The sequence below is a fragment of the Corvus cornix genome, chromosome 5 (genome assembly GCF_000738735.6).
Source record: "Corvus cornix cornix isolate S_Up_H32 chromosome 5, ASM73873v5, whole genome shotgun sequence".
Taxonomy (NCBI): domain Eukaryota; kingdom Metazoa; phylum Chordata; class Aves; order Passeriformes; family Corvidae; genus Corvus; species Corvus cornix.
This window is the reverse complement of record NC_046335.1, coordinates 38,818,219-38,824,218: the sequence shown is the minus strand read 5'-3', so window position 1 is coordinate 38,824,218 and position 6,000 is coordinate 38,818,219.

Sequence of the window (6,000 nt, the reverse complement as noted above, 5' to 3'; positions counted from 1 at the left end):
GATAACGTATCTCCATAAAGAGGGCACTTAAGACATGTTCATCTTCCCCAGAACCTCCTGATTACGCTCTACAAGCACTAATTAATTGAGCTGTATACCTGGAGCTGCGGTGGGATCGGTGTCTGCCTGCTACGGCGGGGAAACCCAGACGGGGTTATGGCAGAAAGAGTTTGGCTGCAGAGCGGATCGCTGTCCCAGCCCAGAACGGGCTCCAGGTACCTGCAGCTCAGCTGCAGAGCACAGGGGTACTCCCAAATGGGGAAATCAAAACCTTGCCTGGCAACAAGAAATTATAGCAGGTAACAAGAAAGAAAAAAATGAGGCAAAATGGATTTCTGGAGAACAGATGGCTGAAGGTGTAAAAACAAAAAAACAAGAAGAAAGCCTTCCCCCCAAAAAAACCAAACGGCAGATAGTTGGTAGCAAATGTTACACTGACAATAAAAATGAAGCCTCCAGGGGTAATTTGGGGAATTACAGATCAGTAAATTGCACATCTGTGTGCACCAAATTGATTGGAATGATAATTAAAAACAGAACATCTCATAATACAGCCCAGTGTGCATGTCTCAGAGGAAAACCATGTCTCACTAATCTCCCAGATTTCCTTGAACATATCAGCCCAGCGGCGGATGCAGAACAACGAAGTGGCTATTTATTTAGAGCTCTTCCGACAAAAGATTGTCCAGACTGCTGCTAAAAAAGCTAATTAGCCAGAGGGCAAAAGGCACCATCTTCTTCTTGCATGGGAACCTCGCAAGGAGTCCCAAAGCAGAGAGGATAAATAGTTTGGGTTTATAATGGCAGAAGATTAGCAGTGGTGAAGTCGGGACATGTGCTAGGCTTCCTGCTATGCAAGGGTGTTATTAGCAGCCTGGATGGAGGAGCAGAGACAGGAGGTAGGAACAAGTGCAAAATTTTTCAGGTGATTCACGAGAACAGGATACAGCAAGGAGTGTCAGAGAGTCCTGAAGGTACTGTATGGATGGGTACCAGAGTGACAAATTGTATTGATGCAAAGAAATGCACTTTGCAGCATAAAACTTGCAGGCTTTTGTAAACCTGGGGAGGTTTCTGTACCATCCTCCAGAAGAAACTGGGAATGCCCCAGGAACACCTCGGGCCACAATCCCTGCTGACAGTGCAGAAGAGGCTGGTGAAGCCTCGATGCAGCCGGGACAGGTCAGGCGACGCGCAGGGAGTAGCACAGGGACGGTCACCAGGCTGCAGGGCAGTGAGACTGAGGGATGGGGACCCCAACCATCAGGGAGGGGAGGCACTAGCCAGCCTTACAAATGAACAAGGGACAGAGAGAAGATGTGACAGCACAGTTTTCCCTGTTGCCTAGCAGAAGGGCTGGTCAGTGAAACAAACGCAGGGATGAAGTGGGAAAACACCACTTCACCCGATGTGAAATTAAATAACGGTGGTTTTGACACAGGAAATAGCTGTTTGAGGCCAGAAGCTCAGGGAGATTCGATGCTGTATTAGATAAACATGTAACCCAGACCATCACTATTACTGGTGACATTTTGTGCATTTGTGCCTTGTGCTTGGGGCTCTGACTGACTTTGGGGGCCAGGTCTCCCCACGTGTGCTGTGCCAGCCTCACTCCTTGCACCTTACCCTGCCCCAGGTAGGCACTGCCAGCAGGTCTGAATCCATGCAAAAGCAGCTCCTACCTGAGCAGGCCTTGCTATCAAGAGTTAATACTGCGCTGCTGAACGGGACAATGAATGCACAGCAGGAGGGTGGCACAAGGAAAACTCTCAGGAACAGAAATTCTCCTCCTTGGCACCCTGTGCCTGCAAAATTTGACAATCTTAAATCTCAGCACAGAGCATCCCACAGCAGGGGAACTGCCCTTCATGGCACTATCCCACCCCTGTGCTGGTCTGCGTGACAGCTGCCTACCTGTCACGGCCAGCCATGCCGAGCCCTGGGGAACGCCTCACCGGGAATATCCTCCATCTGCACCAGGAAGGAACCTCCCCTGTGAAAAGGCAGGCAGCTGGCTTCAGCTCTCCCGCCTGCTGAAAGGCACAAAACCTTTGAGCGGAGACAAAATAGGAAGTGGAAAGCCTTAAGGAAATGCCAAGCTGAAGGCTCACAGGGCTGCTCCAGCTCCAGCCAGCTCACACGCAGCTCTGGGCCCCCGGCTTCTCCACAGCCAGCCCTCACACTGGGATCAGCCCCAGCCTGCTGCTCTCCTGGTTTTTCTCTCCCTCTGAGCCTCCAAAGAGGCAGCTGTGCTTGTGGACAGTTTTTTTTCTTTTTGATGCCAACAAAGAGAGCCAGTGTTAAGCGAGTGAATGCTGCAGTCACCCCGCTGGGGGTAAAACCCAGGCTCAAAGAAGGGCTTGTAGGGGTGACAGGTGAGTGCATCAGCCAATGGCATCTTCATCTCACATGCCCTCCTTTGGAAAGGTCGAAATGCTCCTAGCATTTTTCTTTGGCTCCTATCAGCCACAAAACTATTTGCCATTGCAACAAGCAGATTTGACTTTCTTTTCCAGCAACCTTGGCTCACCTTGCCACACAGAGTATAGGACACAGGTTATTACACTGGGAATAAGCTCCTCCAATCTCCTGGTTCTCCTTTCACGCTAATTTTTAATCGAGGGAGGAAAGAGTCCATTTCTGCCCCAGGAACATGTCCCTTATACATCTGTGTCTGTACTTTTTAAGAGCAAAGAAACTCTTCCCCTCCATTTCCTTCCCAACTTCTCTCTCCCATATCCATCATCATTAGTGACTATAAACATCAGAGCTGCAGCCATTAGGCTGCTATTCCTAGACAAATAATGCTTTTCATATTTAATTTACAAGTGGTTGCGGAGCTTCTTTGGGGTGCACGGGGTTAATTAAGAGCTGAATTAGATGGAAATGCTTCTCCCTGATGAAACTCAATTAAACTGTCCTGGACAAAAACCAAGGATGGTCAGGATTTCTCCCCAAAAAGTGATGCTGTGCCAGCCACCTCAACCGCTATGTCCCCTCTGCCTGGGGATAGAGCCCCTTCTCCTACCTAATACCACATACACGTGTGCCAACACTGCTGGTGGGAACAGCTGGCTGCCCTTGACCCCTTGGGAAAGGGAATGAGACACTGAAGCAGTGGAGGTAAATAACAGGCAGTCAAGAGGGACAGGACTAAGGAGCGCCCAGCACCTGCATGGGACACATACTGTAACAGCTCCTCCTTTTTGAGTGTGAGTGCTGAGAGCCCCCATGTTTCAGTCAGACACGACAGTGATGATGCTCATGGTTAATCCTTCCTCCTGCTTCACAGACAAGTTGCCAAACGCTCCTTAGGGAAGTGATCTCCAAAACAGGAGGCATACAAGACCTAGCTATGCATGCGAAGGAATGCCTGGCCTCCTCATCCCAGACATCTGCTCACCAAGGCAAGGCATGCTGTGAATCACAAACCACCACAGGTCCCATGTGACCTATACATCCTTCTTGTGGTGGTTCATGGGCAGCAGCTCCTTTTCTTCCCAAAAAAAAAGAGTTCTGGATAGAGCAGCATTGCTGGAAGAAATGAAACAAAGCCAAAAGTTCAGGAAACCCTCTAGAGAAGGAAGTGAGGTCTTTGGGGATGACAGAAAAGTTTGTTTACATGGACTTTTTGCTCTGATCCCAGCAAATAAGGAAGGCAGAATGTCAGGGAGCACATACCTGGCTCATTAGACAGGCTGAAAATACTAAAACTCAGCATCTGTATACAACATATTGTAAGGACCTGTCAGTCCATGGAAGTGTTTGGCGGCAATGATCAACAGCTCTTCCAACTAAGACTTGTGTAAACCTACTTTTATTCTTCTGTGTGTCTTTTCAACAGCCAAATCCAAGTGGCAAAAGGTCTAATGGCACCACCGTGCCACCCTACCCTGAGTGGCTTCAGTGAGGTGGAGGACTGGTACCAGGAGTTTCACTCAGCAGCAGGTGCTTGATCTTAGGGACCTGCATGTCCTGCAGCTCCTTCCCTGCCTCCATCCCCTCATGACACTGTCTGAAGCCCCACCTGAAAGTGATTCAGCTGTTCCCCTGACTCTCAGAGCACATGGAAGATGAATACCATGTCATCCTTTCTAATATCAGCCTCACTGTTTGATGTGATTACCTGCTGTGTTCATTTGGCACTTGAACATTCAGACCTATCAATTTAATCTTAATTGTGCCCTTAATTTGATCATTGTGTTGTTCTACCTCTAACTGGCTTAGAGGAATCTGGCAGTAAATTTGCCTTGCAATAGGATCAACTTAAGTGTATCTTTGGTTGGCTTTTATATAAAGTTTTTGAGGCAGAGCACAGAAATCAGTTTATTTTGTTGACTGGCAGCATGGATAATGAACATGGAGGGTAGAATTCCCTTTGATAATGTGCTCTGCTACCAAACCTGTATTTCACAAAGCCTTCCCTGCCCTTCCGCTGGTCATGGAGGGGCTCAGACAGAGACGGCTGCTGGGGAGCCAGGCAGGGTCAGGGGAGCCAGGAAGGGTTTCCTCAGCTGAGGGAGTGCATATGTTCCTGTTCAGACAGGGTTACTTCTTCCAAAAGCATTTCCAAGGGCACCTGGACAAGGAGAAAAAGAGCCAGGTATTTGTTACACCTCCACCAGGGCATTTTTCCCTCTTGGTGTCTCGGCTTGTGTGCTCTTAGCTACATGCAGCCCCTAAGAGCGTCTCTCAGTGATACACGCCCTGTCTAACTGGGAGGATGATCAAGGGAGAAAACCAAGCTTTAGAAATTCCTTTGTCCCCTTCCCCCAGAAGCTGCAAATCCTTGTCTCCTTAACACCATCTAGGTGAGGATATCCACACAAACACAGGCTTCACGGAAGCAGGGGAAGCTGAGAGAAAGTGGGAGCAGAGCAGAAGAAATCCTTGGCATCACATTCCTCATCCCAGAACTTTGCAAAGCCTATACAGACCTCCCCCAGCTTTTCAGAAGAGAAACCAAGTGCCTGCCAGACAAGTCCCACCTGGGGCTGCCTGCTCAGCCTGCCGGTAAGCGGATGGACTAACCCGAGTGTTCAAAACAAGTCTCTTGCTGACAAAAAACCTCAAGAGCCTGGCAAGGACAGAATCCCAGTAAGCACACTGTGTCCAGACACGCAGACAGAGCCAAGGATGCCCTGGCATGCCGTCTCCCCTATCCCCTGGGAAATTTTTATATTTAATTAGAAGACAGTTAAAGAGAAAGACAAGTGCATGTGTAGGAGTAAACCATCACCCGGGTAGCTGATTTCCTCCATGCAGGAGACAGAAGCAAAAGAACATTTAATCCTGCTGTCTGAGCATGGCCAAATTGAGATCTACAGGGACTTCTCTGTGCAAATGCCGTACAGCAACAAACAGCCTGGGTAACAGGATAAGCTTTATCTGAACAATCAGCCACTTCAGTGCAGCCTTCCAGGGCCACTCGCACTGGCCAGCAAGGGGTCGCCTGGGGACAACTCCTCCAGGCTGGCAGGAGAGTCAAGAAAAGGAACTGCTGAAGAGCAGCCTAGGATGTGTCTGGACTTGGGCAACTTCGCCAAAAATCCTCAGTGAGACCCCTCTTTGCTCAGTGCCCCATTACCTCCCTGCCTTGACAAAGCCCTTCTGCTGCCACCCCAGGGCGTTGAGGCTGAGGCTTCCCGCTCCCTGCCCGTGGCCCCAGCGCAGCCCAGGTGCCCTCAGCACAGCAGCCCCTCGCACACCGAGCAGGGCTTTCGGCCTCAGCCGCCAGCGTCCCTGCCCGTGACCCGCCTGCCTTCGGGGAGCTCTTGTGAGCGCAGGGATGTTAATGATGCTGCCTTTTGATATGCAAACGGAGTGCTCATTACTCCTCTCGCCCCACATCCTCTGAGCGGTTAATTAAAGAGCGTGCAGCAGGCAGAAAATGATCGTCGCCTGCAAAATAAACCAGCACTCGGATGGCTTCACTCTTCCCCTCCAAAGCACGGGCAGCCAGCCCTGGCAGCAGCGGGATGGATGGACGTGGTGGATCCG